This window comes from Formica exsecta, unplaced genomic scaffold (genome assembly GCF_003651465.1).
Source record: "Formica exsecta isolate Colony F162 unplaced genomic scaffold, ASM365146v1 scaffold80, whole genome shotgun sequence".
NCBI classification, from domain to species: domain Eukaryota; kingdom Metazoa; phylum Arthropoda; class Insecta; order Hymenoptera; family Formicidae; genus Formica; species Formica exsecta.
Genome location: NW_021853570.1, coordinates 35,428 through 43,913, shown reverse-complemented (window position 1 = coordinate 43,913; position 8,486 = coordinate 35,428). Strand labels below are relative to the sequence as shown.

At 39.8% G+C, this 8,486-nt stretch overlaps 1 protein-coding gene across 1 annotated transcript in view; it reads right to left on the bottom strand.

Moving 5' to 3' along the window:
* Positions 1-8,194, bottom strand: part of LOC115244154 (neuroligin-1-like) — a 181,355-nt gene extending 173,161 nt beyond the window's left edge. Inside the window, exon 1 of the mRNA XM_029821583.1 lies at positions 6,668-8,194. The gene's annotated coding sequence lies outside the window, so the exon portion shown is untranslated. The remainder of the gene's footprint in view (positions 1-6,667) is intronic.
* Positions 8,195-8,486: the final 292 nt, after the last annotated feature.

Below are 8,486 nucleotides of genomic sequence, written 5' to 3'. Positions count from 1 at the left end.
GGAAGATAATTGCTAGTTAATATCGAATATTTTTACATACGCGCAACTAATTTTCTATAGACGAACAAAATATCTCGGGAGCACGCTCGGTGTTTTTCTTTCCAATACATTTCTCCGAATAGACGTGTTTTTCAAATAAAATAGTGTCTAAATAACCGCGCGATCGCGATCCATCTATTTTCTCTCTTTTCCCTCCCTCTCTCTTTCCTTTCCTCTCTCATTCGATATCAAATATCAATTTTATTAAATTCAAAATTTTCCATAATTACGATATAAAATCGAAATATCTGATATTCCATATTTTATTCTATATTCTCGTCTCTCATGAATACGCGAGAAAGAATCTGTAGAGATTCAAACATTGCTAGTCAAGGATGCGAGTCATTTACAAGCGTTTAACTGCTTACCAAATCTTATCCGTATTCTAGGTGACACGGCGCGACGATATATTCACTAATCGCGGTAAGAATTTTCCGTCGATCGCGAAAGGCATTTGTTATGTATATCTGCGAAATTAAACTCAAATTTTACACGCGGAACTTTCACTAGGCCGTATATACTCGAATACGCGAATATTGCCCACAAACGAACGGAATATCTCGGAAAGGAGCACTCGGTAGATCGATCGCGACGGAACGGACGCTCGCTCGATACTGATCTCGATAGACGCGCGCTCGATGGTCTGATCATTTCTCGTAAGATGATTGGTCTATTATATTGGTGCAAGCTCACATTCGCCCCTCCATCAAGTCCCGCGTCCCGAGTTCCGGGTCCCTGGAATCGTCCGGCGAGGATCCTTCTCTCTTCCCCCCCCCCCCCCCCCTCTCTCTCTCTCTCTCTCTGCGTTAATCTCCACCAGTACGCTCCTCCAAACTAGACACGCATCCTTAGACAAGCAAAGCATGTTTATATATCGCGTACATATGTATTGAAAAAAGAAGGCATGTGCGCTTATCTTCCGCGTATCCTCGCGTTGAGCTAATTCTAGGAACGCGCGGACCTTTCCACAACGTTTCTGTATGTTCTTTTCCTCACAATCAGCTATAGAAAGCGAAAACGAGCCTGGACTGTTGAATAAATATGATAAAATATTAATTGTTCGCGCGTAATGTTTCTCTTTTGCTAATATAATGATTAAATTTATCATTGCTCGATGAAGTATGATATATCAGTCGTATCAAGAATAAATAAATAACGTATCGAAAATGAAAGATTATAAATGAGTTTTTCACGGTAATATTTTAAGATTGCTCTATACTAGAATTTGAAATTTTATCGAGCATTAGTAAGAAATTTTTTTTTTTTTGTTAAACAAAAAGAAAAAAGTACAGTTTTATTTAAAATTATGTAAGCACGTGATTCAAAAGATGATGAAATAACTAAGATTGAAATGAATAAAATTTACTCACTCGATCGCTGTTGGTCTTGACGATTTTGTTTAACAACAAAGTTTTTGTGAATTGTTTTATAGTATGTCTTTATTTAGAATCTGAAAGAGAGAGAGAGAGAGAGAGAGAGAGAGAGAGAGAGAGAGAGAGAGAGAGAGAGAGAGAGAGAGAAAGAAAGAGAAGGGAGGGGGGGGGGCGCGTATAAATGTACAATAAAATAACTATATACCACACATTTCTATTTTATCGGATATATAGTAAGATATATAATATGTTCCGATTCCGAACACGCGCCAGAGAGTCTATAGTTGCTTCTTTGTGAAATCCAGTTTTCCAGGAGCTAGTTGACAAATTATTTTTTTGCCCGGTGATGTCGGCGGAACTCCTCCGCGAGCGGCGCGCACCGCTCGAAAAACTTCCTTCTCACAGGGTGCTCCTTCTTTTCGCGGGTGACATTGACGAATGTCTACCGTCGCCGGCGGAATTATCTGACGCGCGCTTCTCTCGCTTAGAGAGAAACGGATTCAAGGGCCACCTGCTGTTTCCGTCTCATGGCAGTACAAGATGATACGGATGAGCAGAATATTCGATATCACTTTTCGCGCGCGCGACGCGTCTCAATCTATTATAATTAAATCGAGGGGGAATGGGCGATGGAAAAAGAAGCGTAAGACGAGCGGGGGCAACACAGGAAGAAGGGAGACGGGAGGAGACGTGAAAGGGCAAGAGAGGAGAAAAAGATTAATAGCTCGCAACAGCCGCGGTTGTTGCAGCTAACGATGACAGAATGAAAAATAAGTGTCGGATAACATAGCGAGTGTTTCTAATGTAATAAATAGGCTGGAATTAATGCGCGATTTTTCATCGGCCGTTATCGAGTCGTGTATACCTCGCACTTGCAATTTCGCGCATAAGGGATTTCCGTGTAATAGCAATTAATAATGCCGTACGCGCGAATAAACGGTTTGCGCGCTTCGTTCTATTGTGTTTATTACTTCGCGCAAATGTATTTAATAAATCGATACTGATCGGCATATTGTCCCGACTGTTGCGGAGAATATGAATTATACGCAAAAATCTTTCTTTTCAGATTTGAATGCGACTGTCAAGAATTTCTAACTTTCTCAGTTTCAATTTAACAAACTTTTAAAGAAATAAAACAGCAATATTTCATTGTAATAATTCTTTATATACTTCGTGTATTTGCTGTATCATATTCCAAAAAAGTATCCCAAAATTCACGACTCAATACTATAGCAGAAAAATTTTCGAAAAATTAAGGAATGAAAATATAATTGCCATTTCTTATTTTAAGCAGTGGTTTTTGAGATTAAAGAAGTTAAAATTAGTCAATCACAAGATACGTTTATACAGTTTGTGAATCGTACATGCGTCACTAATATTAGTGCATACGCGACTCACGAACAGGTGATTATCTCTAAACCTATCCTGTGATTAATCAGAGAGAGAGAGAGAGAGAGAGAGAGAGAGGGAGAGGGAGAGAGAGAGAGAGAGAGAGTTTTAAATTCTTATATCTTAAATAAAATTAGTATATGTATGTCCGTCAAAAAATTAAAATCGCAAATACTTTTATCACTTAATTTTTCAAGAACTTTCCTGCTATTTTGAGTCGTAAATTTCGGGACATTCTATGTATATTTCAAAAGAAGAGCTTAATTCCGCAAAGTAATCTACACTAAAACTCTATCCGGATTAAAACACTCTTTAGAGTAGGATATTTAAATTAAAATATCAGATTAATATCTATAATTTTCAGTCTTTCGTAATAACATTAATAAGCATCATCATTAAGCTGAGTACGCTCCGCTTGACAAAGACAGTCTCATTCGGTGAGATAGCTGAAGCTTTTCAATTGAATTAAAGATATCAATCTTAATGGAGAAGAGATAGGCAGAATACACCGAGGTAGACATCGAGCTTATGCAAGCTCACATCGTGTTACACGAGCTCGGCGTGATAGCGGAATTTGTAGGACCGAAAGCGGTTCCTAGCACGAGATTCATCTGATATCAGGCGCGCGGAGCAAGGGCACCGTTGTACCGCTCTCCAGTAAAGTATTCGTTTGCTTGAGAAACGCAATTTGCGCGAATGACATTTGTACAGTAATCTCCCGTATATATATGCAAGCGAGCGACCGCGATTTCTCTATAGGCGTCAACGGTTAACTGGAAAGTTCAACGCGATGATGCCGGTTTAATGCCGCGGATTTTAGCGAAAGATAGATAAATAAAAGAGAGAGAGGGAGGGGAGGGGGGGAGGGCAGAGGGGAGAAAGGGAGATCAACCCCCTTTTCGAGTCACGTTGCGGATAGCGATTTCGTCTAATCCATGCAAAATGGGGGGATAAAGTCAAACAGATTGATCACTTTCAGTAATATCGGCGGTTAAATTCGCATAAATAACGGGCCCACACCGAGGATAAGTGAATACAGGGTTTGCGAATAAGAGAGGAGGTTCTAAGATAAAAGAGGAGAGTTTCACTCTCTCCCGTACTAGTTCCACCAGTCAAACGACGGCGTGAAACCTCTTTTTCTCGCGCGCGATTGTATTCAAAGTGATACAGCCGTATACATTGTACGCGACATATATACAGTCCATAGGAGACAAGAGTGCTTAACATCGGAGACGAGTGACTTAATGAAGTATGAATGAAGTGTTTAACTCGGCACATGAGTTTCTCCCATAAAGAGCTTTTTTGTTGGGACACACACACACGCATACGTACGGTATTCGGGAAATTGCGAGCGTATAACCATACGATTACCGGGCAAGCATCAACTCGTAAAATCTCGTACGTCACGGGATGACGAGGCGCCAGCAGAATGATCGGACACGCATGCGGCATATGTATGCAAAGGAGAAGCAGGAGGAGAGATAGATAGAACCAGCAGCCTCTCTGTGTCAGTCACGTGATACACAAAGGGCAACTTCATACACAAGTCTTGATATGCAAAGCGCGTGCGACAAGAGTACATATCCAGAGCCGGCTTGAAACATACGACGACGACGTCAAGAATGGCGCCGCTTTAATAGCGATATTTTTATTCCGCAGGATATAATGGTAAGAGAAATCCTGTTCTCTCTCTCTCTCTCTCTTTCTTTCTCTTTCCTTCTTTCTCTTTCCTTCTCTTTCCTTCCTTCTTTTTTCGCGCGCACGTGCTGCATTTATTTATGACTATAATAGGAAGTGACTGCGCGCCACGGAGTATATATACGATTGCATAGTAAGTTATGAAAACGGATGCAAATTCAAGCTCGAAAACAAAATCGCAAAGCGCAGGATGATTATTATTAATTGATGCAGGATGATAATTATTAATGATTTAATACAATATATAATTGATAATTTTCCTATTCTCATGTTTATATCTCTTATGATAACTTTAAAATTTTCTAAATATAATAATTATAATGTATTTAGTTAACATATATAACACGTAAACGGTATAAGAGCGCGTCTGTGATTCGGACAAATTGTTGATAGACCGGAAGAATTTAATTTGTGTTGATCGCGAATATTCGTACACTTTTCTCATATTTTATGTACATTATAATCTTTAGTTGACATGCATATATTGTGAAAGGTACAATTAAGCTTCGTCGAGAGTCGGACGTAGGGTTTATACGCTCATTAAAATTTGTAAATCGACAATAGCGAGAATATTACAATCTTATTTATACTCTGTGGACTACGTCAAGATGTAAAACTGCATTCCTCTTTAGTTGTTCAGCGTAGTGGAAAGAATTGAAGAATGGATTATATACTTTGAAATTGCTTTATGCGCACGTAACGTTTCAACTATGAAATTTCGTTTTCGAATAAAGATTCTTATTTTAATTTCTCAAAAATATTTTTGTATGCGTGTGTTTTAAATTGGTTTTTCTTTTTAAAGAAACTAAATATATGAAAATAAATATTTAAATGACATATATTATACAAGCGAAAAAGTGAGAAAAAGAGAGGAAATGTAACGAAATAGAGTACATATATATCCAAGCACGTTCTAACAGGTTAATATGGCAGATCGCTACCATGACTATTATGTGAGGAGTCAAATCATTACGAACATGTACGTTGATGTGCGCGCTATTACGAAAATGATGCCACTAAATTCAAGCATTGTGATCTACCAGAGAATATTCTACGAGATTGTCTCACAATCAATCGTCCCGTTCTCCCTCCAACCCTCCCCAGCTAATTCTCAACAAAATTATTATGTTTGTATTATTAAATACTACATATATATATAATTATATTTTAATTTTCTAGGCATGAAAAAAGCAATTAAAAAAAAATTGATTTTTTCCGTAGATAAACGTAGTCAATATTTTTTGAATAATCTTGTTACTCAAAATTGCATTTTATAATATATTATATATATAAAATAATTATACATATGTACCAAAAACCAAAAAACCAGTTATATAACTGATAAACTTATTGTTAATAAACTTTTTATCAACGATATGTCATATGTATTAGGTCTACCGGAAAGTTCTGTCCGTTTTTGGAATAAAACAAAATACAAATTTTTATTACCGTCAATAAACTTTATTAAATAATGTAATTGCCATTATTATTAATGATTTCTTGCCAGCGTGAGGGCAATTTGTATATCCCATTTTCGAAAAATGTTTTATCTTTTGATACGAAAAATTGAACCAGTGCTTGTTTCATATCTTCTTCATTTTTGAATTTTTTGACTCTCAAAAAATTTTGTAAGGACAAAAACAAATGATAGTCGGAGGGTGCTAAGTCCGGGGAATATGGTGGATGCGACAGAATTTCCCAGCCTAGTTCTGCAATTTTTTGACGAGTCCCCAAAGCAGCATGTGGCCTAGCATTATCATGATGCAGTATGATGTTCCTCCTATTGAACATCGCCGGCCTCTTTTCATGGACTGCTGTATTTAAATTATCCAGTTGCTGACAATACTTCTCCGAATAATGGCAATTACATTATTTAATAAAGTTTATTGACGGTAATAAAAATTTGTATTTTGTTTTATTCCAAAAACGGACAGAACTTTCCGGTAGACCTGATATAAAGGCTAGAAAACACAAACAATAGTACATCCAATTTTGTATGGTTATTAATCGAGTTTATCTATTGACGCTTTTCATTTAATAAGAGATGTAAATTATTATTTTATCTTGCGATAAATTCGTGATTAGCAACGTACAGGGCATCAAGGCGAAAAATTAAGGATTCTACTGTACATGGATTAACAGTGAATGCATCATATATATCGACTTACCACTAATGCGAGCGGTCAGAATCTTCCTACAGCCGAATGCGCTGTGTAAATCCTGCCAGCCGTTCGCAACATCCGATCCTCGTGCTCGAAATAATCTGTATTGTCCGTAACACACTTTGCGCCAATTCACCCCCGCGAACGCGCCAGCAGATGACGAGGGCCACCCTACATATCCGCACGTTCGTGAAAGGTCGAGGGTCTATGAAAATGCATCGGTGGGCTAGTTAACTCTTCAAAATCAGTTCGGTACCTTGACTATTACGTTCAGCAAGAATTTCCGTGTCGCGCCATGACAATACGCATTGATTTCTTTTCAAGCGTCTAACCTGTTCAATAATACAGTGATTGGCTCGATAAAAGAGCGACGATCAAAGGAATGTTCATTTCTGATTGCCAACACTCGCCAGCACTCTTGTATTACAAGAACTCATTCTTTCACTCTCTTTCTCTCGAAAGCTGGGAACGATCAATCATTACACATGACGCAGTTATTAAAAGCGCGACCGACAACAAGATACTAAACTATGATCGGACGATTCCTACGAATTATCGACGGCCGGACAAAGTTTGGTCGACATCGACCGGTGATGATAACGCTCTAATGATTCCTCGAGTTCCGTATAATCTTTTGCGAAGAAGTCCGAGAAAGTTTCGTAGGGAGAAGAGATGTAGAAAGTGAATAAGAAAGAGAGAGAGAGAGAGAGAGAGAGAGAGAGATTTGGTACGAAGCATACACCAGTCTCAATCATAAAACGCTTTGATGAGATCCGTTATCCTAAGACGACCGTCGCCGATGACGACGAGTACAGGACAAGTTTCAACTCGCGTATAAGCATCAAACCTTTTGATGAGTTTCCGTCTTCATGCTGCCGTAACCTCTGTGATGAAATCCTCGAGAGCGAGATCCGTAGATCTGCGATCACGCATGAGGGATCATTGCGCGCTATCGATTTTCCTCGGCATTTGATCTCGACACGCTCATTTTCGCGCGATTATGGTCAGCTTTACATGCGCGCAATTTTCTCGTTGCTCCTCGTCAATTTCCCAATTGACTTACGCCTGAATCGCCGAGGACACTCTTAATGGCACCTCGCGATGCCTCGAGATCTATCGGTGGTCGAGGAGATCGCGCCTTGAATGTCGGGACGATAGTACTGTCAGACAAATCACAATCGTTGAATTTACGCTACGTTGAATTATAATTTTCCGCGTGCGTAATCCCGAGATCTCGACACAATTTGGCAACTAGGTATCTTGTCGAAAGATTCGTCGTTGAAGAAAACGCAGGATCTGCCCATGACGAACAGACCGGAACAATGGTTTTTCACCGGTGCGAGGATGTCGTAGGGTTGAGGTCGTCATCGAAGATTACGTCGTGACGTGCCAGGTGTCACGCGCAAGTAACACGTGACGCGCGGCATTCATCGCGTGTGACGCTGATCGTTTACGGCGAGTCGAGAGAGACGGAAGGTCCACGTTACCCCTAGACACGCGGAGCACCCGACGCTCTGTCGGGTTTGTGTATCGGGGTGCTACTGGGGATAGCCGTATGCTTGTTTTTGCAGAGCTACGTAGCGAGAGAGTGAGATTGGACGAGAGTGGGAGAGGCAGGGCGAGAGAGAGTGGCGGAATGACGAAGGGAGAGAAGAAGAGGAGGTGGCGAGAGTGAGAGGGAGGGAACGAGCTGATCGAAGCGAGAGGGACGATCCGATAGTCTGGATGAATAAAGATAGCAGGAATAGCAAGGGGAGGAAGAGCACGACAGACTTGACAAGGGATAGAGAAAGGATAGAGAACAGGATGTAGAAGAGGAAGAACA